The following is a 26,412-nucleotide window of genomic DNA, read 5'->3' on the forward strand; positions in this document are numbered from 1 at the left end:
ATGCGACCGCTTGGAGTAACTATGTGCCATACCCTGCCGAAATGTAATCACCTTCATTAGCCTCACCCTCCTCACGAGTTCAACTCATTTTACAAGGGTGGGCAACCTGGAGAGTCGGATGTCTTCCCTCTGCCCCTCGGTGCTCCCGAGACGGCTGGAGGCTGCTGCACGTTCGCGCAGAGAACCCTGTGGCTGCGGTTCCCCTCCCGGACCCCGCTGCCTCGGCAGAGGCGCTCGGCCCAGCCTTGTTCCTCGGGGGAGGGGGCAGCCGGAGCCGTGCCCCGGGTGAGCGCACCGCGCGCATGCGCCCTGAGCGCGGCGCCCCCGCTCGGCTCTGCTCGGACTGCGCTCGGATATTTCCGCCTCTTTGTTTTAAACTCCGGGCCCAGCCTTTTAATTTTATACTCCCTCCCCCTTGGTGGGTTGTTGGTTTATTTATTTATTATTTTGGTTGTTTGTTTTGTTTTTTTATTTTGTCAGGGAAGGGGAAGAGGGGCTGGTGCTTTCCCCTGTCTCTGATTACCTGCCTCGCGTCCTCTGCTTTCTCTCAGTGGTGGCGCCCGGGGAAGGACGGGCCGGGAATAGAGGGTCGGTGACGGGGTGGAAAACCCCACGCCAGCCCCGAGGAGACCGCGCCTCGTCCCCACCAACGGACACGGCGCCGCCCCTCCCCCGTCAGGTCAGTTCGGGGCCGCGGCGTTGCGTGGGGTGGCGTTGGGGGGCCGCCGGCGGCGGGGCCGAGGTCCCGGCCTTCCTCTGCCTTGCTGTGAGTCCGCGGGCCGTTTGAGGCCAGACGAGGGTCTTGCGGGCCTGGCGGGCTTACCGACTCCCCAACCCCGGGTTGTTTGCGATAGGGGCCTGCGGGGGCACGTGTGAGTGTGAGCGTGGGGGAGGGAACGGGGCGAGGGTCTTCTCCGCCCCACCGGAGTGGGGGTCCGCTGAGGAGCGGCATGTCTATCCCCCAAGATGTTCGGAGTTTGGACGGGGTGCTGTGCTTGAACTTACCGTGCTACGGCAAGCACAGTGTGTTTTCGGGTGTGTGTTAACAGGAGAGATTGAGGTTTACCTGTTAAATACCCCTCCTAGAGCAGAGAGTTTTCTATGGGCCAGGGAAGCATCTGTTGCTGCTCTTCTGTCTGTCTGGACAGCTCTCCTCCCGTCCCAGGGGAAGGTGGCTCTTGTGGGGGAAAGGAAATCCTGACAACCCCCTCCGTCCCCACTCCGCCTCTTCCTGCCCGCGAGCAGAGCTGCCTGTTTTGTGGAGGTGCTTGGGGCCGCTCACTGACGGGCAAGGTAGTCCTGCCTGTGGGGAGTGGAGGTGAATGGAGCTGTCCTGAGTTGTCCCTGAATGCCTCGTCTCCTTCAGTAGTGGGTTGTAGGACTCCAAAACCCTAAGGCTTTGGGATAGAGGGGCGGTTTGAGGGATGCGATGGCAGTTGGTAGTGGTGGAGATGCCTTTCCAGGTAAGAGTAGAGGGGATATACACTGGGCAGTGTGGGTGTGTGGCTTAAGTATTGTGTATCTAAGCAGCCTATGGGATTTTAAGTTTTGTGATAAATAAAAAATGAAGTGGTACTGATAAGGAAAATACAGAATGCTTGTCTGAGTTGTTTTGAGGTCTAAGGATATGCACACATTCATATGGACATTGGATATAACAAGATTCTGATTGTTTTCTCAAACAGTGAGTTGTAGTGCTGTGAAGTTTGGTCTCTTAGTTGGATGCTTTTAGTCTTAAGGTGTTGACTACTGCTTCAGAGTGTCCTATGTGAAAAATTTAGCATGATCCAAAGTTAATAAGGCTCAGAAGTTTTGATTATTATGAATCATGAAGTATTTGGATGTCCTTTTGTTACTTCACATTTGACAGGTTTAATTGCTACAAAACTATCACTCTAGAAAAGCTTTGTCATCTCCTGCTTTCTGTATGAAATGCATACATGTGATAAACCAATGAATGAAGTTCCATTTGTATATTTTCTGGGATGGTTTTATGGAAATGTTTTGTTTGGTATTTTCCCAAATAATCTGCAAACCCGTGTCCCAGAGTTTCACAGACTAACTCTGTTTGAACTAAAAATTAAAACATTAAAAATTGATATGAGTCTTATATTTAAGAAGCAACTCATGTAGGTATCTTCCATGGCAAAATGTTTTTGTTTTCACGGTGTAAACAATTAGACATATGCTAAATATGTTATGAGTTCTTTAGTACTAGATGTGCTTTTAAAAAATTGATTATTGCTGCACTAGGTAATTGTGAATTTTACTTTTGTTCTTTTAGTGGCAGGTCAGATGAGAATCTGAACTGTGATACGTACCATGTCTCACAAAAGTGCTTTGCAATTGATAAAGTTCTTTGGTTGGTGACAAAGTGAATAGAACTAGAAACCTTGTACACTTCAAGTAGCTTTAATATTTTAATTTCAGTTGTACTTGTAGGTGTTTTGTAATGTGTTTAAGAGAATACATAACCTGTGCAGAATTGAATGTACTTGGTGATATCATGTAAAATGCATAGGAAAAGGGTCAGGTGGTTTTTTACAGAGATTAACAGGGGTACTGCAACAGAAGGCTTGGAAATAAAGCATTTTTTTAAACCACATTTTGATAAAAATCTGTGTGATTTCTTTATGTAGGCTCCTTTAGGCGATTTTGTCTAATTGCTCTGCTGTCACCATAGAAAATCAAGGCTGAACGCTTGTAAATGTTGTATTAAAGTTGACTTAGAGTTTGTAACTACACTAGCTTAGTACTAATGCATAAGATCACACAAATTCGTTACCACACTATGAAAGACTTCTCTGCTGTTAAGACAGTATGAAGTACAGCTCCTAGCTGCTGGAGCTGCCCAACCTACTCTTAACTTTTGACTACCTACATAGTTTAGAGGGGGCTTTATATATGAGATATAGGTAAACTTTCTTGACAAGAATTATTCTACATTTGTTCTAACAGCTTCCATTTCCTTTTTGCCATATGACTGTTAAATCTAGATGGGCTTTTTAGCTTTTACCAGGTAATGATCTCCCAGGACTGAACTAATTCTAGATTAAATTCCTGAATGCTAGGAAACTTTGTATAAAGTAGAAGCATTTTTGTGGATGCTCTAAGATAGATACAACCTATGAAGTGGATATGAGCAACCTACACAATGCACATGTTTTGAAAAGCATGCATATTAACAGTGTTTCACTTTTCATCTGCTGGTACCTGCTTACAAGAAAGTGTAATGAGCTCTTCACTGTTATAAAATAAACATTTTATCTATTTTGTATTTTGGAACTCTTGTTCTATTGGTACACATGTGTAAGCTTGTATAATTGTGTTTGGTTTATGACTGTTTGCATTCCCGAGAGTTTACTAGTTTAAACTCTGTTCTCTTTTTGTCATTGCCATTAATGATGTTTAGTGATGGTAGAAATAGCACACCTAACCTAGCAAATTGGAGTTGTCATGTTTAGAGGTAATGCAGGAAGAACAAGCACAGGGCAGTTTGATTGGAGCAGATTAAAAGCCAGACAGAAACTGTCCATGTCTTTTAGATTGTATAAGACTTATATTGGAACTGTCTTCAAGTAAACCTAATGTTTGCATTCCTAGAACCTCCAGTTTTAAAATGCAAGCTTGCTGCATTAGACTGTGAGTTTAACTAATTTGTAGAAGTGATACATACAATAAAAGGCAAGAGAGAGAGGAGTTATTCTGCATTAAAAACAATCTTTGCTATTGTAGCATTTAACATTTTCACTGCAAACTGAAAGCACACTGTAAACACTGGTTTGTTCTACAGTTGCTCTAAGGAGCTGATAAAAAACTTGCCTCTCTTATCTGAATTAGATTTTCGTAAGTTCGTTTTACTGAATAAGTGCATCTACATTTAAATCAGCAAACTACACTCTATGGTGAGAACTAGTGATATTGGAAGTCTTTTTTGCTCTTGAAAGTTTGATTGAAGTTTGATACTGCAGAGATCTGAACTCTAGCAGTCATATTTTCAGAGCCAGCATTGTAGGAAGGAATAAAACAGTGAGTTGATAATTAAAATATTTTTCTCTTCATTTGTGCCTTCTCTCTGAATTCTTTCCTTACAAATTCCTTCTCTTTCCTCTCCTTCCTTCCCTCCCTTCCTCTCCCTTTCTTTTTTTTCTTAATGAGAAACACTATACAATGAACTTCATACTATATGTAGAAACTTAAAGGTCTTTTTATTGCTCTGTCAGACAGCACATACTAATCAAAAAATGGGGGTAGTATAGATCGTTCAGAGGCAGGGTGAATGACAAAGTAGAGTAAGGTCAAGTTAGTTTGTGCCTCAAGAGATCTGCCCTCACAGTTATGACTGCATTTTTTTCAAATCACAAGTTGACTGACCCTGTGGGGAAAATTTTTGAGGGGTAGAGAGGAGAGCTGCAGATAATTGAGGTGTGTGTGTTGGCATTACTACAGACTAAAGGACCTCTGTCACCTCTTCTAAGTGGTGAGAAATAAACTTACTAATCCTACAGACATACATTTAGTTGGACATTAGCAGGTAACTATTTTGTATGTCAAACAGCAATAACTAAAAACTGTGTCTAAATTGAAAGGGGTTGTGTTTTGGTGACAACAGGATCCTTCTTGTTTGTAACTGAGGTGATCTTTACTGTTGGAAACAGGTTGTGTTTGTTTTTTGAATAGCATAAATTCAGTTTGATTAAAGGTGGGAAGCATTCTCTGCATGCTGTGTGTAGGCAAGAATGTTCTGTGCAGTACTTGTTCAAATAAGAGAGGAATGTTATTTTTTCAGGTTGCCAGAATAAGTGTCGTGTTACTTGCTGACTTGCAAATGGCTATCGTCACGATTTTCAGTTTTAGTTAAGCACCCTCTTTTCTCTCTGCATAACAAGTCAGTGTATGACTTTATTATTACATAATGATTGTAGTGTTACCGGATGTAATGCAAATTTTGTGTGACATGATGCTGGAACATCATCTGTGCTATCTTCTCTTGCAATGTGCATGCAAACATTAATATAACGTTTGTAACCGTAAATATAATTTATCCATATGTAAGCATTGGCAGTGCAGTGTTTTACAAAATCACAGAAATTTTCAGGTTGCAAAAGACCCTTAGGATCACCAAGTCCAACCAATGACCCTACTCTACAAGGTTCACCCCTAAACCATATCCCCAAGCACCACATCCAAACTACCTTTAAACACATCCAGGGTTGGTGAACTCTACCACCTCCCTGGGCAGCTTGTTCCAATGCCTGACCACTCTCTGTGAAAATTTTTTTCCTAATGTCCAGTCTAAACCTACCCAGTAACAGCTTGAGGCTGTTCCTTCTTGTTGTATCACTAATAACCTGTGAGAAGAGACCAGCACCAACCTCTCCACAACATCCTTGCAGGTAGTTGTAGAGTGTGATGAGGTGTCTCACCTCAGCCTCCTCTTTTACAAACTGAGCAGCCCCAGCTCCCTCCATTGCTCATCGTAAGGTTTATTCTCCAGCCCTTCACCAGCTCCCTTGCCCTCTGCACTCACTCCAGCACCTCCCCATCTCTCCTGTATTGAGGTGCCCAAATGTGGACACAATACTTGAGGTGTAGCCTCACCAGAGCTGAGTTCAAGGGGACAGTCACCTCCCTACTCCTGCTGGACACAGCATTTCTGATACAAGCCAGCATGCCATTGGCTTTCTTGTCCACCTGGGCACGCTGCTTGCTCATACTCAGCTGTTTCAGGTTGTCTGTTACACTTTTGTAGTTTGTTACTTGGAAGAACAGCCCAAATGGTACCATACAGCTAGCTATCTTATGTGGTCTTTATTTATGAAAAATTATCTCTGACATTTTTGTTGTGTTTGAACTGTTGATTTGAATATAGATTGGCCTAATGAAAGTCACAGGTCAATTGATTACTTAGTTGAAGGGTGTCCTGGTTTGAGGCCGGACAGGTCCTCTATTGCCCCTGAAAGGGGCAAAAGAATGGCACACAAATGGATTGCAAAAGTGATGGAAAGTTTAAATGGAAAAGCAGCAAGTGTTTTACAGAAGCTACAAGCATAGTGACAAAATAATCCCAAAGCTTACAGAGTCCCCTATAGCCACCCTAAGGCCTCCCAACACTTCTCTGCACCTGAGGGTATACCCGAAACCCCTGGCTCGCTCTTCCCCCTGCACTGCTAGACCAGTCTCAGGCTGGCCAGGTCTGAGACTGCCCTCTCCCCCTTCTCCTGGCATTAGGTCTAGCCAGGCCTAAGAGGCCTTGAAATAAGTCCCCCACCATTACCTGATAGGGAGCATCTCCCACAGGAGCAGAGAGGGAAGACAGAAGAAGGGAATGACTTTGCAGATGGATTTATAGGGTGCAAGATTTGTGGGTATGAAATATGCTATTTCCTGTGTCCACCTTACTGGGTTGGACACTTGGGACACTGGAGGTGTAGCTTGAGTGGCAGGAAGGGGAAGCACCCAGCCTAAACTTACACAAAGGGACATTGCCCAATTCATTTTGGCTTACTAAATGTTTATTACAACAAATTTATTAGTTGCACTGATGAGTTGCAATCAGTGTAATTTATTGAGGGATGAGATTTAATTTTTTTTTAAACATAATTGCATGCTCCATTCATTAGGCGTGACTTCTCGCTCGATGGCATCTAGTGGCGAATGCCAGGTCAGCCAACAGAGTGCAGAAGCCTCTGTGGTTGCTTGGACAAAATATAGTAGTAAGGTGGAATATATATATTTAACAACCAACAATAAAAGCCCCAAACTTAATTTCACCTGCCTGAAGAGATTGAGCCATGGTAACAACTCTGCCAAAGGCTATTAGAAAAGCGGTAGGTACCCAGACAGAGCTGGTGCACAAGCATGCAGGTGTGCAGGCTGCTAGCTGCAGAGAGTGCTGGGCCCTGGCACTTGGAAGGTGAAGAAGGCAACACCTATGTGAAGTGTGACCAGGAGAATTATCGTCTCAATCTGGAGGCTGAGCTGAAGGATGAAGTATCAAGGCTCAGGACTATAAGGGAATGCAAAAGGGAGTTAGATATGTGGGTGCAGGCTTTACAGACCCCCCCGCCCACTTGAGGGAGGTGACCCTGGAAACAGGGGGAAAGGGTACAGGTCCCTGTTAGGAGAAGCATGGGGAACCCATCCCAGCCCTGTTCACCTGCCCTGTTGCCCTTGCATAATAAGTATGAGGCCCTGCAGGTTGAGGGCAGTGTGGATGAGAAGGCAGAAGAGGAGTCTTCTAAGGGGATGCTCGAAGCAAATCCGTCCCCACCAGCCATCAGGACTAGCACCATAAATAAAAAGAGGAGGGTAATTGTTGGTGACTCTCTCCTGAGGGGAACAGAGGGTCCTACATGTCACCCTGACCCATCTCACGTGGAAGTCTGCTGCCTACCTGGGGCCCAGGTAAGGGACATCGCCAGGAGACTCCCAAAGCTAATCCAGCCCTCGTGACTATTAGCCGTTGCTGGTAATCCAAGCTGGAAGCTATGAGATTGATAAGAAGGGCACCAGGACAATCAAAATGAAATTCAAGGCCCTTGGACAATTGATTGATGGGGCAGGAGCTCATGTGGTGTTCTGTTCAGTTCCGTCAGTGGCAGGGGTGTACACTGAAAGCCATCAACAATTGGCCCAAGGGATGGTGCCAGCAGCCAAATTTTGGGTTCTTTCATCAAGGGGCAACTTCTACCACACCTGAACTGCTGGACCTTGATGGGTTGAATCAATCTAGAAAGGGCAAGAGGACTCTAGCGCTAGAGTTGGCAGGGCTCATTGGGAAGGCTTTAAACTAGGTCTAAAGGGGGTGGTAATGAAACCAGTCTCTCCAGAGAGGAGAGAGAGGGACATAAACTAGAGTTAGATGAGAAATTAGCAGCCCACCTGAAGTGCATGTACACCAACGCATGCAGTATGGGTAACAAACAAGGACTGGAAGTCTTGGTTCACCAGGAAAACTGTGATGTAGTTGCCATTGCAGAAACATGGTGGGATGATTCACACAATGGGAGTACTGCACTGGGTGGTTACAAGCTCTTTAGGAGAGACAGGCAAGGGAGAAGAGGAGGAGGGGTGGCCCTGTATATTAGGGAGTCTCTTGATGCCACAGAACTTGAGGTTGAGGATGAAAGGATTGAGAGCCTGTGGGTTAAAATCAGAAGGAGGACTAACAAAACTGACATCCTGGTTGGAGTCTTTTATACCCACCCAACCGGGATGAAGAGGTTGATGAAAGATTCTTAAGCAGCTGGAGGCTGTCTCAAGATCATCAGACCTTGTCCTTGTAGGTGACTTTAACCTGCCAGACGTCTGCTGGGAACTTAACTCAGCAGAGAGGAGGCAGTCCAGAAGGTTCTTATAATGTATGGAGGACAGCTTCCTGACACAGCTGTTAAGTGAGCCTACCAGGGGTCAGGCCCTGCTGATCAGGACCTGGTGTTCTCAAATAGAGAAGGGCTGGTGGGAGATGTGATGGTAGGAAGCTGTCTAGGGTGTAGTAGCCATGAGATAGTGGAGTTTTCAGTATGCAGGGAAATAAGGAGGAGCAATAACAGAACCCTTACCTTGGACTTCTGGAAGGCAGACTTCAGCTTATTTAAGCAACTAATTCAGAGAGTGCCCTGGGTAGCAGCCCTTAAGAACAAAGAGTTCCAGGACGGTTGGACCTACTGCAAACAGGAGCTCTTGAAGGCACAGGAACAGGCTGTGCTCACATGCCAAAAGTGAGCAGTCGGGGAAGGCAACCAGCCTGGATGAGCAAGCAGCTCCTGAAGGAATTAAAGGGAAAAAAGAGGATGTATTGCCTTTGGAAAAGGGGGAGGCAACTTGTGATACATTTAAGGATGTTGTTAGATCATGTAGGAGAAAAATTAGAGAGGCAAAAGCCCAGTTAGAACTCAAGCTGGCCACCTCTGTGAAAGGTAATATTAGTAAATTTGCAGACAACACCAAGCTGGGAGCAGGTAGAAGGGCTCTCCCAAGGGACCTTGACAGGCTGGACAGATGGGCAGAGTCAACATGATGGCGTTCAACAAGTCCAAGTGCTGGGTGCTGCACTTTGGTCACAACAACCCCATGCAGTGCTACAGGCTGGGGACAGAGTGGCTGGAGAGCTGACAGACAGAAAGAGACCTGGGGGTACTGATTGACAGCTGGCTGAACATGAGCCAGCAGTGCGCCCAAGTGGCCAAGACAGCCAATGGCATCCTGGCCTGTATCAGGAATAGTGTGGCCATCAGGAACAGGGAAGTCATTCTACCACTGAACTCAGCACTGGTTAGGCCATACCTTGAGTCCTGTGTCCAGTTCTGGGCCCCTCAGTTTAAGAAGGATATTGAGACACTTGAACGTGTCCAGAGAAGGACAACAAGGCTGGGGAGAGGCCTTGAGCACAAGCCCTATGAGGAGAGGCTGAGGGAGCTGGAATTGTTTAGCCTGGAGAAGAGAAGGCTCAGGGGAGACCTCATTGCTGTCTACAACTCCCTGAAGGGAGGTTGTAGCCAGGAGGGGCTGGTCTCTTCTGCCAGGCAACCAGCACCAGAACAAGAGGACATAGTCTCAAGCTGTGCTAGTGGAGGTTTAGGCTGGAGGTGAGGAGAAAGTTCTTCACAGAGAGATTCATTCGTCATTGGAATGGGCTGCCCAGGGAGGTGATGGAGTCACCGTCCCTGGAGGTGTTCAAAAAAGGATTGCATGTGGTACTAGAAGTCATGGTTTAGTTAGAGTTGTTGGATGGTAGGTTGGACTTGATCTCTGAGGTCTTTTCCAACCTTATTGATTCTATGATTCTATGACTTTTCCTAAAAATCCTTTGGGCACAGAAGCACTTTAAGTTGTGTCTTGGGGCTAAGGTTGAAATGGACTGTGACTCCTGTTCAATCTTCACTGAATCTTTCTCGGGGAGGAGCAAGCATGTTAGCATCACCACTTGTTAAATGCTCACTTGAAATATCTTACCCACTTGCACAAATGCTTTTGCGCTATGCAAAAGTTTACACTTGGGGAAAAGTTTTTGTTAGTGTGAAAACAGTGTAGTGAAAATTTACTCTGCCAGTGAAATCTTTCATATTTAGATATAAACATTTACCATTTTTAGGAACAGTTGATGGATTTATTTAATCTGTTGAATAAGTAGTTAAACTGACTTTTTTTCTATAGCAGTTTCCTAAGGCTGATTGTGAATTAGCCTTGCATCTTAAATAATTTTATGCTTTAAGAGCATACTTTTTTTCCATTGAGTTACCGTAAGATGATGAGTAATCCACGTGTGTGTTGTTAAAGAACTTTCTTTTACCAAGTTTTTGATCTAAGCTTATGCTGTTCTCAGACAAATTGCAACGAGATATCCAGTATTTTTGTATTTGTTCCCTGGAAGATCGGTCTATATGTTTTACTTCCCAACAATCTTTTCCCAGTGTTTTTCGATATGGTAAATTGACATCTCCTGGCCTTGAATCTATACTTTCAAATTCTGAAGTTCATTGCTACAATCTGTGTCTATCCCTGCAGTGAAATATAAGATGTAGTCCATTTGGAATATCTCTGGTAACATCTTATTTTACCAAAAGTTTCAATCTAACAATTACTGAGTAGGAGCAGTTTAATTGAAAAGTGCTTTTTAGTAACATTTACCCTTGTTACCTCATTATGCTTGGTGGCACCAGAGTAAGTTGTTAATAAATGGGTATACAAATAAATTTGTATTTCTAGTCTTCTATTTCTTGACCAGCTATCATAGGTAGAAATCCCTCTCAAGATAATTCTGTAACAATTTCAAAAAAGATTTAGGTTCATATTCATAAAATGTTTCATTCATACTTACTATTTAAACCATGGTCTGTGCTAAAACTAGCCTAGTTTTGTCCAGGGTTATATCTGAAGTCTCTCTTTTGGGAGGTACTCAAAACCTGCCTGGATGCATTTCTGTGTGATCTGGTATAAGTGATCCTGCTCTGGCAGAGGGCTTGAACTAGATGATCTTTCAAGGTCCCTATCAGTCCATAACATTCTATGATTCTGTGTAGTATAAATGGTACCAGATGAGATAAAAAGGCTTCTGGGTAGCCAGTGGAGGTAATATTCTTCTGTTCACCTTCTTGCATGTCAGGTTCTTTCATGATGAGATGGAAGTTACCAGTCAGTGTATATTGATACATGTAGAATTAAGTGAATCTTGCCATATTGATCCACATGGGATTGAGTGAATTTTGGCAATCTTTGAAATGTGAAGACATAAAAAGCACTGTATTAGTTGCAGTCATTTCTAATGCAACATTTTAGGCATAATCATAGATGATATCACCAGAAATTGTTTATTTGCTCTAATCTGTGACAGGTATTCAGGTTATGCAAAGTTATTGTGTCCCAATCATAATAACTCATGATTTGTGTCATTATGACTAAAAATGGCTTGAATTTGAGCAGCGCTGCAAATACTGAGGGCGTAGTGCCTTGGTTTGGTTTTGTTTGTTTTATTTGTTGTTTTGGGGGTTTTGTTTTGGTTGGTTTTTTGTTTTTTGTTTTTTTTTTTTTTTGAGAAAAAGGTATTTCATCCTGTGTGGTGTGGAAAGGGAAAGTACATTCTGTTCCCATGTTCCAATTCTTCCCTCCATTGCTCCCCCCAACTGAGTCAGATGACTGGCCTAGGGGAACTTGAGGTAGACTTTCAAAGACACTGCTTTGTCAGGGCATGTGTTCTCCAATCACAAGCATGAGCTGACACTGAATTGCATTTCTTTTGTGGTTGAATTTTGCATTTTTTCAAGTGGTTGGACTGTTGTGGAGATTTGTCTGTAGAATGTGGAAATACAGAGCATAATCATAAGTGAAAATAATCCAATTTCCTCTTCTCTTTTGTGTCTTCTCCAAATTCCTTAGCCATTTATTGCTTCCAGTGTTTTTTCTGGGTTTTGTTGTTGGTTTTTGTGTGCTTGTTTGTTTTTTAAGTTAGTCATCCTATATTGTCGTCTGCAGACATTGACAGTTTTAGCATGCAAAAAGCACAAATATAGGTAGGGCAAGGAAGAGCTCAAGAGCAGTGTTGAGAAGGAAGACATGGGGCTGTTAAGTTGATGAAAAGCTCAGCAAGAACTGGCAATGTGTGCTTGCAACTGTATCCTGGGTGGCATCAAAAGAAGTGTGACCAACAGGACAGGTGAAGTGGGTCTCCCCCTCTACTCTACTCTCATGAGACCCCACCTGGAGTACTGTGTTCAGTTGGTGCCCCCAGCATAAAGAAGGACATTGCTGGTGTCGGTCCAGAGGAGGGCCATGAGGATGATCAGAGGACTGGAGCACCTTCCTTATGGGAACAGTCTGTGACAGTTGGCGCTGTTCAGCCTGGAGAAGAGAAGGCTCAGGGGAGACCTTATAGCAGCCTTCCAGTACCTGAAGGGGGCCAACAGGAGAGTCAGGAAGGGTCTTTTTACAAGGGCTTGTAGTGGTAGAATGAGAGAGAATGTATTAAAGCCTGAAGAGGATAGATTTAGACTAGGTATTAGGAAGAAATTCTTTGCACTAAGACACTAGTGAGACACTGGAGCAGGTTGCCCAGGGAGATTGTGGATCTCCCTGGAGGTGTTCAAGGCCAGCTTGGATGGGGCCTTGAAAAACCTCATCTAGTGGAAGATGCCCCTGCATGTGGCAGGGTGTGTGTGAAACTGCGTGATCTTGGGGGTCCTTTCCAATCCAAACCATACTATGACCAAAAAAAACCAGAAAATAAACGAACAAAACACCTCCCTACTGCCTTCTCTCAGTTTTGAATCCAAAACCAAATAATGGAATGAACTTTTTTTTTCTGCTAGAATTATTTTTTCAAATGCTCACAACATATAAAAAAACCTACATGTGGTTCAGTCAGATGCCCAGGAATTGCAGTACAGAAGCCACTGTGAGGCAAACTCATCTCTGCCCTTGTCACCCAAAATTTTAATCACATTTTTTTTCTTGTGATGTGTTTTATTAAATTGTGTTCTGATTAATGGAGAGGGAGTGTGTCAGTGAGGATGTCGTCTATTTAAACAGCTGTTACATTTTTATTAGCATTATTAAGTTACTTTGATTATCCACTACGGTATAGTTTAATTTCCAAAAGCAGAGAAGAACCAAATTCAATCCTATAGATACTGCTAGCAGGCTGCAGTACTTAACATCTTGCATGGAAAGGCCGTTTCTTCCCTTTTTACTGTACATGTCATACATTCATCTACTTTTTGAAACCTCTAGGAAGCAAGAAAAGTGATTTTTGCTTTTAAACATTTGTGGGGGGAGATATACCTGGAATACAATTACTGTGATACACAGCAAGGGTTAGGTTTATTTATTTACATATTTATTCCTGTTATGGACTATGGAAGGTTCAGCCCTGTTGAGGCTGAACCTTTTCAGAATATTCTTTCTACAGTTTCAAGTAGTTTGTATCAATGTGTGGCTGAAGAGTTTAGTTGGTAAGGGCCATGTTTTAAAATGCTCATCAATTACGTGATAATTCTGTAAGTTCGGTGACGTTTTATAGGATGAATAAAAGATTGACATAAAAAGCTTTAGCTTGTAGATGACTTGCCACTCCTTTCTTTGTAACTTGCTGCTCTCTGATTTGTTGCTGTGGATTAGAAAGATTCTGCAGTGTATCATAGATTCACAGAATGGGGGTTGGACTAGATGACCTGTGGAGGTTCCTTCCAACCCAGACCATTCTGTGATCCTGTGATAATATTCATTTGAAATACTGTTGTCAGAGCATAAAAGCCATTTAATAGTAATTTCTCTTCCATGTTAGTTTTCCCACATAGATGTCTCTCTTAGGAAAACAAACAAACAAAAAAGGCCAATTGAGTCCTTCTACTGATTTTAATTTTTATTTAGTCTATTATTTTGTTTCATCTAGGTGTTAGTGCTGTCTCTACTTGAAGGTGGAAGAAGCTAGCTGCTTAGTTTTTGGTTTTCCGTTTCAATGTCTTTTACACCAACAATCTTCCCTTACCTCTAAAAGCTGACATCTCTGCTTTGTTTTAAGGGATTCAAAGGAGTTTTAAGTCAAGATGTACGTGCAGAGCATGTCTTCAACTCATTTATGCACTATAACTAAAAGACCCCAGAGGCTATAGAGTACTGTTACCATGACTGGATAAGAAAACAATTTAACTTTGTAGTGTTCAAAGATGTGTTTTCTATATTTCTATCTCTAGAGAGACAGACTTGAGCATGTGACAGAAATATGCAGTGCTGGAAAGGGAAACTTCAGGAAGTAGTTAATTTATCTTTCTAGGTGGAATATCTGAAGCTTGTGTTAGTGCTGCAGCGGCTGCTGTGTCGGGTGTAGTAGGGGAAACTAGTAATTATTATCTCAGAGTTTGAGTTAAGCTGTTGGTATTTGGGAATTTAGAGAACATTTTCATGGCTACTCCTTATTAAAGTGTAAACCTTACAGAACGTAAGGGGGACTCAAACCGTCATTTTGGAAAATCCTATTAAGGGATGCTGTAAGAACAGCACTTAGGAATTACGGCTTACAGGCAAGTTTTTTGATCTAGCTGTTAGTTCACCTGCCTTTTTCCTGAAGAGTTTTCCTTTGCTCTTCTGCTGCATTGAGCCTGTACTGGTGTAAAGCTTCCTTTGTCAGTGTTTGTGCTAATATTCTATGCTATTAAAATAAGCGCCTTATGTGTAAGGAACTTAACACTTCAACGTGGCCTTCTCTGGAAGTGGACAATGGACAGTTGCTGCAAATAATTTTTAAAACCACAGAAATGAGGCCATTTAAGCCCACATACAAGTGAAGTTTAGACTATTTAGCTCCTGCCTGTACCCACCGGATGTTTCAATGAAGTGTCTTTGTCCTATAATCCAGTGTCATGTTGCAGAGTTAGGACAGACGGACAAGATTTTGGTACTGTAACCGTGTTACTCTGGTTTTTGGTCAGAGTTTGCAAAACTATCTGCTAACAATGACTTTGATGAAAAGTTTAGAATAATTGAATGATGTTTCATATGCTGTATGAGGTTTTCTTGAACTGTAATGCATTGTTACATTATGCAGTGAAAAAATGTCTTAATTGTTACATTTTGGAACATCAAAAACATCAAACCTTCCCAGCAACTCAAAGCAAACAAAAAGCCCCCTGATAATTCCCTTGTTGCCCTGCACATGCTACATAATGGTCCTCAAGATGTTCTGGTCCATGACTTTCCCTGGTACCAAGGTCAGACTGACAGACCTGTAGTTCATGGATCCTCCTTCTGGGCCTTCCTGTAGATTGGTATAGTATTTTCCAATCTCCAGTCAGCTGGGACGTCTCAGTGAGCCAAGACTGCTGGTAAATGATGGAAAGCGTCTTGGTGAGCACTTTCACCAAGTCTCTCAATACCCTTGAGTATATGCCATCATGCCCAATAGACTTGTGTATATATAAGTCATGCAGCAGGTCGCAACCCATCTCCTCTTGGATTATGGGGTCTTCCTTCTGGTCTCCATCCCTGTCCTCCAGCTCAGGGGGCTGGGTGTCCAGCGAACAGCTGGTCTTGCTCTTAAAGACTGAGGCAAAGAAGGGAATGAGTACCTGTGTGTTTTTCTTGTCTTATGCCACTTCTTTTCCCCTGCATACACCAAAGGACAGAGATTCTTCTTATTCCTCCTTTTACATAGAATACATACATAGAATACATACATAGAATAAACCAGGTTGGAAGAGACCTTCAAGATCATCGCGTCCAACCCATCACCAATCCAACTCCGCCCAAGCAACTAACCCACAGCACCAAGTACCCCGTCAAGTCTTCTCCTAAAAACCTCCAGTGATGGCGACTCCACCACCTCCCCAGGCAGCCCATTCCAATGTGCAATCACTCTTTCTGTATAGAACTTTTTTCTAACATCCAGCCTGAACCTCCCCTGGCGCAGCCTGAGACTGTGTCCTCTTGTTCTGGTACTGCTTGCCTGGGAGAAGAGACCAACATCTGTCTGTCTACAACCTCCCTTCAGATAGTTGTAGAGAGTAATAAGGTCACCCCTGAGTCTCCTCTTCTCCAGGCTAAGCAACCCCAGCTCCCTCAGCCTCTCCTCGTAGGGCTTATGTTCCAAACCCCTCACCAACTTTGTTGCTCTTCTCTGGACTCGTTCCAGCAAGTCAACATCCTTCCTAAACTGAGGGGCCCAGAACTGGACACAGTACTCGATGTGCGGCCTAACCAGTGCAGTGTACAGGGGCAGAATGACCTCCCTGCTCCTGCTGGCCACACTGTTCCTGATGCAGGCCAGGATGCCATTGGCCCTCTTAGCTGCCTGGGCACACTGCAGGCTCATGTTCAGTCTACCGTCAACCAGCACCCCCAGGTCCCTCTCAGCCTGACTGCTCTCCAGCCACTCTGACCCCAGCCTGTAGCTCTGCATGGGGTTGCTGTGGCCAATGTGCAGAACCCGGCACTTGGATGTGTTAAATCTCATGCCGTTGGACTCTGCCCAACTGCCCAGCCTGTCGAGGTCCCTCTGCAGAGCCTCTCTACCCTCCAGCAGATCAACTCCTGCGCCCAGCTTGGTGTCGTCAGCAAATTTACTGATGATGGACTCGATGCCCTCATCCAGATCATCAATAAAGATGTTAAAGAGCATGGGGCCCAGCACTGATCCCTGGGGCACACCACTGGTGACTGGCTGCCAGCTGGATGTGGCACCATTCACTACCACTCTCTGGGCTCGGCCCTCCAGCCAGTTCCTAACCCATCGCAGTGTGGTCCCATCCAAGCCATGGGCTGACAGCTTGGCCAGGAGCTTGCTATGGGGAACGGTGTCAAAGGCCTTGCTGAGGTCCAGGTAGACTAATGTATTGCTAATGTATTTGCAGAAGGATTTCCTGCTCTTCTTAACAGCTGGAGCCAAATTAATTTCTGGTTACACTTTCTCCCTGAATAGCTTCACGACAGCGTTGTGGTCTTCCCATAATAGCCTGCCCTTTCTTCCAATGACCATAGACTCCTGTTGTCCTGAGGCAGCAACCTAGTCAGCCAGGATGACTTTATGCCCTGCTGAGCTGTCTTTTGGCACATGTGGGTGGCCTGTTTCTGCATCTTTAAAAGAGTTCCTACTTGAATGGTGTTGAGCCTTCCTGGACTTCCTGGCCTTTCAGCACTGCCTCCACCAATTCCTGAAACTGGCCAAAATCTGCCTGCCACAAATCCAAGGTGGTAGTTGTGCTGACCTCCCTCTCTTTACTTCATAGATTCATAGAATGGGTTGGGTTGGAAAGGACCTTAAAGATCATCCAATTCCAACCTCCCTGTAACAGGCAGGGACACCTTCCACTAGACCAGGTTGCTCAAGGCCTCATCCAGCCTCCTCCGTGGAGGGAGCATCCACAACCTCTCTGGGCAACCTGTTCTAGTGTCTCACCACCATCACTGTACAGAATTTCATCCTAATACGTAGTCTCAGTCTACCCTCCTCAAGCATAGAATCATAGAAGCATAGAATTGTTAGGGTTGGAAGGGATGTCAAGGATCATCTAGTTCCAACTCTCCTGCCATGGGCAGGGACCCCTCAGAGCCACATGCAGCCTGGCCTTAAAATCTTCCAAGCATGGGGCTTCTACCACCTCCCTGGGCAACCTGTTCCAGTGTCTCACACCGTGCTGGTGAAAAAGTCTTCCTAACATCCAATATGAATCTACCCATTTCCATTTTTGTTCCATTCCCCCTAGTCCTGTCACTACCTGACACCCTAAAAAGTCCCTCAGCAGCTTTCTTGTAGGCTCCCTTAAGGTACTGAAGGGCCACAATTTGGTCTCCTTGCAACCTTCTCTTCTCCAGACTGAATAGCCCCAGCTCCCTCAGTCTGTCCTCACAGGAGAGGTGCTCCAGCCCTCTGATCATCCTCATGGCCCTTCTCTGGACATGTGCCAGCACATCCAGATCCTTCCTGTAACAGGGGCTCCAGAACTGGACCCAGTACTCCAGGTGGGGTCTACTCTACTCACTCTACTGGAGTAGAGGGGGAGAATCACCTCCCTCAACCTGCTGGCTATGTTTCTCTTGATGCAGCCCAGGATGTGATTGGCTTTCTGAGTTGGAAGTGCACACTGCTGGCTCATGTTGAGCCATCCAGCAGCACCCCCAAGTCCTCCTCTTCAGGGCTGCTCTCAAGCCAGTCATTTCCCAACCTATATCGGTGCTTTATATAAAGCATAAAGCTGTTCCTACATGTTCCCTCCAACTCCCATCTTTGCTCATACTGTTCCAAGGTACAATATCTCTTACCACCCTTTGGGCTCCCAGATAAGTGTGAAGGCCAGCTAAACACTCCATTAATTACTCCCTTGGGTTCCCACATACTGACATACAGAGCCGCCCCACTGCGTCTTCTTCCTTGCCTATCCCTTCTGAAGAGTTTGTAGCCATAGGTTGTGGCACTCTGGTTATGCAAGACATCCCACTACGTTGCTGGGATGGCCACTAGATCATAGTTCTGCTGATGCATAGTGTCTTTTCAGCTTCTCCTGCTTGTTTTCCATGGTGCAGCGTTGGTCTTGTCACCTTTTTGTAGGGAGAAGACCTAATTCCTACCTGGATGTTCACAGGTGCTGCTGTGGTTGCTAATTCATCAAGTGACCCTAACCTCTGTGCTGACAGGTGAGTCTCCATTCCCATGCTGATAGGGCAGACTGGCAGACCTTACTAGCACATGGTCCTTCAGGTACTGCTGTGCTGCCCTGGCACTTATTCTTGGCAAGCCCAGTTTTGTGCCCTGCCACCTTCAAATCTAGTTTAAATCATCTCTGTCAATGAGCCTTGCTAGCTGCCGTGCTAGGATTCTTTTCCCACTTTGATGTAATTCAGACTAGGAGCTTCATAGTAAGATCTGAAATTTTCACAGTACTGTTGTGATCACAATAATTTTTTACAATATCTTGTAAGGTGCTAAACCTGAAATGGATAGATGAAGTTTTGTAGATTTCTCCCCAACAGTACCTGAAAAGATAGAATTGGCTATTTCATTGTACTAATCTGTACTGTCAAGCATACTGTTCTAAAGATTAATTTTGTTTTAAAAAACATACTAATACTTTATTTATGATAAAGATTTTACTCAAAAAAAGAAGAGGAAAGGACAATTCACATCTCACTAAAAACTTGAAACTTTCAGCTTTAGCCTGTTCTGCCTAGGACTGATAGGTTTTAGTAGTTTACTTGACACAAGTTCTCATAACAGAAACATCAGAAGTTACTCTGTTGTCTTCACCTATTAAGGCTGTTGTATTCCTGCTTATTAAAAGTAATGAAGCCTTTTGCAGGTGTCAGTTTTGCTTAGGTTCTGTTGACTTGTCCAGTCAGTTTTATCAATGAGAAGTAAAGATGTGCTGATGTGGGGTTTTATCACCTCATGAGGTGTTCTGCACTTTGGAACTTTTTGGCAAGTATGTAATTCTCTCTTAGCTTAGTTTTGCACTGAATCAGCTCTTTGAAAGGGCTGAGCGTGTGCTTAGGGCCAGACATGCATAGCAGGAAGACAATTGCTTAATAGAAATAGAACAGGGATTGGCACAGACTGTTTTATGAGGCCTTGTTTACGCTTGTGGAACTCAAAATAGAGATATACTAGACCTCACAGCTTGTTTTGTCACTTTCAGGTTCTTCACATTATGCTGAGCTAGGCAGTGTTGGAAATGAGGACTTGTTAAGGAAACCGGCTCTGCCTTCCTATTTGGTATAACTCAGACCTTGTAATAATGCCAACGTAGGTGATCTGAGTATCTCCCTCTTTCCTCTCCTGTTGTACTTGACATCTTAAAGCAATGATGTTACAACAGGTGTTTCCTATAAAACATTGAAAACGGTCACTGTGAAAACAGATTCTATTTCATTTGTGTTAACATCTAGTTAAAGTTGTATGCCTTGCATAATAAAGCCAGAGTTCTCATCTCTTTTTACTCACTATACTTTGTATCATCTGAAGTATTTGTAGAGTACCGTCTGCTGTAAAATTAGCAGCACTGTCTTAAATTTTATCCAAAGCTTAAAGCCTGTACAATTTTAGTTTTTTAAATCAGTAGGATTTATACTGGTAAAGACCCAAAGCTGTTTCTCTGAAGTTCAGAATGTCTAGCAGTGCAAACACTTTTATACTGAACAAAGTGAAATGTTATTAAAAATAGCAAGGGGAGATTGCTTGGATACTTTAAAAAAATATGCCACGATAATGGAATCAATAAGTAAATTTGTAGATGATTAATCCAGTCCTTTGCAGGTATATTGACAAAGAATTAAAAGCTATAGAAGTAACCTTCGGGGGCTATGACTGCTGTTTGCACTGACAGTGGTTGACAAGTATAGCTTTATTTGAGCTGTTAATGGATTGATGTATAATTGAAATTGTTGGTATGTCTCCTCATTAACAAACGGGAAGCTTTTAATAGTGGAATCTATCATATTTTTTAAGAGAAATCTTGTATACTTCTTTGTAAGTAACACATGCAAGCCTCTGGTGCTTTTCCTTTGTTTCAACACCCTTGGGCCCCAGGCCAGATGGTCCTGATTTTGTACTGCATTCTTGTTTTCCTTTCTCAGTGTTTTAATTTTAACAGTTTTGTTTCTTTTAAGTAAGAAAAGGAGAGAAAAAATATTTTCAAAACTGAAGTTTCAAGACCTCAGGGTAAGAACTGAGGCAATAAATATGGGAAGATACAGAGGACTGAATTAATTAATTAATTACAATCCTGCTATAGAATTTAATACTGAATAAACAGTGCTAGCTCAGTTTTGGTTTGGTTTGTTTTTTTTTTTTTTTTTTTTTTTTTTAATTTGTGTTTTGGTGTTTGTTTTGTTTTGTTTTGTTTTGTAATTTGAAAGGCTGGCATTGTGCCTAGCCAAAGGAAGTTGTAGCAGCAAGAGTTCAAGAAAGATAAAGTAACTGTTACTTGTTTCTTCAAATTGTATCCATAAGAGCAGATTGGTAGAACAGTGTGAGAAGTGCGAGCAGAGTAAAGCCTGCCTGAGGTTTCAAGAGCAGAAGAAGAAAAGTTCCTTTTCATTTGAGGTTTATGTTTCATGGGTAGCTGTGTAAGGAACTGTGTATATGAATCCAGAAAGAATACAGAAAGAACTGTTTGCAAGGTATGGGATAATTCTAGTAACGTTCATTTTCTGTTACAGCAGCAGAGGGATAATTATTAGACAGTTCAGTGAAGTTAAAGGTTTTCATCACTGACATTTTTTGACTGAAGTTCTGGATATGCAGTTTTTCAGATCCTTTAAAATCTTTAGGTTTGTGACTAGATGTTTTCATGTTTTCGATGTAGGAGTAAGGTTTTTCAACAACAGAAGATCTATAAGGGGAATAAGGAGGGGAAAGATCACCAAAACTTTGGGGTTTAGGAGCTGCTGGCACAAGTCTATAAGGCTTCTTGTTGCTCTGTGGTGAACTTTTCAAGTGCTTGTTAATGTTGTATTGTAGTCACAGAGCAATCAGTCAAATGTACTGCATCCATTTAAATGACAACGAAAAGTCACTTGGTGTTTTGAATTGTTCATCTGTTCTGCAGAGGACATAGTAAAGAAGATTACCATCCATTTCAGCTGCAGTCAATTCTTAAATCACTTTCTCTGAAGTACATGAATATTAAACATTAAAAAAAAAAATTATGTGGGTTTAGACAGTAGAATCTCACTGAAGGTTTGATTTTAAGGGACATTTGTTCTTCATTAGATTCAAGGCTGGTTTTGACTAACTTTGAATTACTGTAAGTCAAGGATCTCTTTGTCTCCTGATACATGTGTACTGAATTGAAACAAAGTGCTTTTTTAAAGCTTGTGGCTTCTATCTCTAAATTCTCAAGAGGGAGGATGTTGGAATATTTTATTCCAGTATATGACAAAAGTTTGTATAACATTTTGTCAAGGTTTAACCTGGTGTTCAGGTTAAGAGTAGTCTTTCAAAGAAAAGCTTCCTGCCTTCAGCAGTGGTTTCAATTTCTGATAGTGAGACAACTTTTATTTACAAAAGGTTGTAGTAATATTAATTAATGAAATGAAGGTCACTTCTGAGGTAATGCTGTCTTTTTTTTTTGTAGTATTTTTAAGGACTTTGAGAGCTTTGATACTTTTAAGACCCTTTCCCAATTGATAGAAATTATCTTGTATGCTCAGCACTGGACAAAGGAAATGGTAGAGTGTAAAGAATAATTTGAATGTAATTAAACTAGTGATTATTTGGCAAATGGAAAAATGTTTACTAGAATCAAGTCTGGCCAGACTGACTATGTTTTTTTCTAGGCTGTCTCACTGAAAATGGTAGCTTTCATTGTATAGATATTCTTCTACATCCCAGTATTTGTTGGCCTGCTCTTAGGACTGTGTTCAAGACCCAGCCATTGGTAATTCATTTTTTGAGCAACTATGTTTAAATTGGAAGAGGTGTCTGGAATGCACCTTACCTAAGAATTTTGAAGGATGTGGTTTCACAAGCTGTAGAGCAAAGCTCATGGCTTGCTATTGCCAAACAAAGTTCATTTTTCACTGGTGGTGTAGTACATCTTTTTCCCTTCGGCATTGTCAAGTTTTGCTTTAACCTAGAATCATAGAATTATAGAATTGTTGGGTTGGAAGGGATCGTCTAGTTCCAAACCCCCTGCTATGGGCAGGGACACCTCATGCTAGATCAGGTTGCTCAGAGCCACATCCAGCCTTAAAAACCTCCAGGGATGGGGCTTCTACCACCTCCCTGGGCAACCTGTTTCAGTGTCTCACCACCCTCGTGGTTAAGAACTTATTCCTAACATCCAATCTGGATCTACCCAGTTTTTCTCCATTCCCCCTAATCCTGTCGGTACCCAACATCCTAAAAACTCCCTCTCCAGCTGTCTTATAGCCCCCATTAAGATACAGAAGGCCACAATAAGGTCTTCTCAGAGCCGCCTTTTCTCCAGACTGAATAGCTCCAACTCTCTCAATCTGTCTGTACAGGAGAAGTGCTCCAGCCCTCTGATCATCTTTCTGGCCCTTGTATGGAAATGTTCCAGCATGTCAATATCCTTCCTGTAAAAGGGGCTTCAGAACTTGACACAGTACTGCAGGTGGGGTGTCACCAGAGTGGAGTAGAGGGGGAGAATCACCTCCCTCAGCCTGCTGGCTGTGCTTCTCTTGATGAGGCCCAGGATACAGTTAGTTTTCTGGGCTGCAAGTGCACATCAACAGCTCAGGTTGAGCTTCTCATCCATGACCTTTGTGGGAATAAGTGAATTTATCGATCCAGCAGAAGACTGCCCACAGATTTATGAGTCATTCCCAAAGCATCCCTAAGCCTTGAAATAGCACTGCATGTATGAAAGATGCTGGTTTAATGAGACTTTATTAAGAGCTGCTTCGAACAGTATAGTGATAAAAGTCTAAATTTCTGCTCATCAAGAGAACTAGATGGCATATAATGAAAAAATGTTAGCTACTTCAAAATGGCAATGGATTTTTCCTTCTTGCAAGAAAGTTTACTGATCATGGAATCTACAACAACTTTTTTAAGCAGGTTTTGTTAACTTTATTTTAATCATATGCCTTACTACTCTATATGAAAGAACTTCTGGCATGGATAGGAATTATGCAGTAAACCACCAATACAGTAGTAAGTCCATCTGATTAAAAAAGACCAATAAAAATTAAAAATCCATTGTGGTGGCATTTCAGCGCTTCAACACATTTAAACCACATTTTCTGATTGGGTTACATGACAAATGGGACAGATTTCTTTAGGTTATCTAACATTAAATGAAACACATGCTTTGAGACAATGTATTTCCTCATTTTCCTGTCTTAGTTCTCTGGTTATGCTACAACTGTGTAAGTTCTATCAGAATTAGGGGAAAGATATTTATATCACCAACACAATTTCAGAGTATTGAGGGATACATTGAAAGCTTGCTGATACTCACTTCCACAACTTAGGCATTGAAAGCAACCATGTGAAAATAGTTTCTGTGGAGGGTAAGGTACTAGCTGAGCTTAAATACCAACCTATAGAGATTGGCACACAGCAATCAAATGAGTTTCAAGAACCCTGCCATTGCTATTAAAAGATGAGTGCAGAAGTTATGAAAAGTGCTTACTTATCCTATGATTCTTACCCTTTAATAATAATCATTTTTAATTTGTTTAATCTGACATGGTACCAAATCTATTTGAGTTTGTAAGAGGAGGGCATAACATTCTTGGTAATAAAATTTTATCCTAACTTTCTATAAATGGCCTTGATATTACTGTAATAACTGACATTGTACTTAAATACCACATCTTTAATTTCAGTGTTATTGATTGCAAGCAAAGCAACCAAAACCAATGTAAGGCACAAAGTTTTAAAAGACACTTGACTTTTCAAAAACATTCTGTCTTGTCCTTTCTGCTTTTCTACTGCTGACTCCTGGTCTGCCCAGTATATTACTTTCCTTGGAGGTTAAAAGGAGTGACTGATTAGTAAGGCTGGACCTGGAGAAAAGAGAATCCTGTTTCCTTGGGCAGCTGGTACTGGAAGTACAATCATAATAATAAAGTAATTTTGGTTTAAAAAGACCTTTTAAGATAATCAGTTCCAACTATTATCTATCTCTGCAAAGTCTGCTGCTAAACCATGCACCTCAGCACCAGAACAGGGATGGGGATTCAGCTCTTCCCTGGGAAGCCTGAACTATTTCAGTAAAGAAGCTTGTAATACGCAACTTAAATCTCCAGTGGTGCAACTCAATGCTGTTTATTCTGATCCTATTAATAGTTACTAGGGAAAAGAGATCAACACTCACCTCACTACAACCTGCTTTCCAGTAGTTGTAGAGAGCAATAACCTCTCCCCTCGGCCTCCTTTTTTGCTCTCTAAACAACCCCAGTTCCCTCTACTGCTCCTCATAAGACCTGTTCTCCAGACACTTCACCAGCTTTGCTGCACTTTTCTGGACATGCTTCAGCAACTCAATGTCGCTCTTGTACTGGGGCCCAAAACTGAACACAGTATTCAAAGTGTGATCTCACGAGATCAACGGACACGGGTACAATCGCTTCCCTAATCCTGTAGGCCATGCTAGTCCTCCTGCAGGCCAGGATGCAGCTGACCTGCTTGGCTGCCTGAGCACAATGCTGGCTCATGTTCAGCCTCCTCTCAGCCAGCATTTCCACGTCCTTTTCTGCCATACTATTTCCCAGCAACTCTCCCCCAAGCCTGTAACATTTCATGGGGTTGTTGTGACCCGAGGGCAGTACCCAGCACTTGGCCTTGTTGAATATCATCCCACTGTCCTCAACACTCCCTCCCAGCTTAGTATGTATCAAGGAAGCACTTGATCCCCTCATTGAGATCAGTTATACAGATACTAAATATACAGGATATAATATACATTGCAGAAGAGGAAATGGTATCCAGTGCTACGAATGTGAGTCTCTCAGTGAGTAGTGGTGGGGTGCTGAAGAACTAAGTGCAAAACACTTTAAAATGTTACTGATTGCTAGAGTCTGCCTTCTCTTTCAGCAGTCCACAGTATGTTCAAGGCTGCAGGTCCTGGTGTTTTCTTATGCAGGCCATAAAATGCTGTTAAACATGTCAGGAGGGAGTGGAGGGAATGAAGTGCCTTATTCTCCAGAGGGCAGAAGGGAACTGGAGAAGGAGATTTGCTTATTAGCAGTAGGGCTGTGTTTCAGAACAGGGATTTCACAGGAATAAACTGCAGCATTGTTAGAATATCTTAAAATGTGATAGTCGTAACAGATTTTAGTGAAACCAGTTTCAAGAAATACATAGGCAAGCACAGAAAGGGCCAAACCAAAGGCACACACCACATTTTAATTTAGTAGCTGCATCTTCAATACCAACAAATCCAAACGTCACGCTAGCAAAAAGTAGGAAATACTTGGCTGTAATTACTGCAGAAAGACAAATTACAGCTCTCTTACTGGAGCACTGGAAATCCTAATAGGAATAAAAAAACAGATTACAAACCCCTCTTATTACCTCAGCATTGCCACCAATTCGAGGCACAGTATCACCCACTGCAGCTTTAAAAATTTGTTGGTCGTTGCTGGTTAGTTCAGTCTGTGAACTTGTTTCCTTGCTGACACTGACCACAGACTCATCCAAAGTGGATACTCTGGGTACAGCAGACAACACCACCACTTGTGCTTAAAACTTACACTGATGCTGTAGGGCCACCTGTACACCAGCGATGGTGCTGCTCAATGCAGATATTTTGCCCAAGACACCTTTTCTACAAAGATGGAAGATCTTTAGCACTAGTTCTAAACTTCATAATTCTGATCTTGGTAGGTGAAATCTAGTGTTAATGATGATTCTCTATCTTAAGTGTGAAATCTTGTCTGGCTAGCTATTTGCCTCTGAATGACTGATGTAGGAAAACTCAAAGCTGTCCTGTCTTAAATGATAGAACTTCACAATAC

General features: G+C 42.7%; 1 protein-coding gene across 3 annotated transcripts in view; it reads left to right on the forward strand.

The window, feature by feature from the left end:
- Positions 1 to 302: 302 nt before the first annotated feature.
- PCGF3 (polycomb group ring finger 3) overlaps positions 303 to 26,412 on the forward strand; it is a 55,994-nt gene continuing 29,884 nt past the window's right edge. For 2 of the 3 annotated variants that reach the window (XM_054178882.1, XM_054178881.1), the window contains exon 1: positions 436 to 679. The gene's annotated coding sequence lies outside the window, so the exon portion shown is untranslated. The other variant, XM_054178880.1, reaches the window with a different exon arrangement.

The sequence above is a fragment of the Dryobates pubescens genome, chromosome Z (genome assembly GCF_014839835.1).
Source record: "Dryobates pubescens isolate bDryPub1 chromosome Z, bDryPub1.pri, whole genome shotgun sequence".
Lineage (NCBI taxonomy): Eukaryota > Metazoa > Chordata > Aves > Piciformes > Picidae > Dryobates > Dryobates pubescens.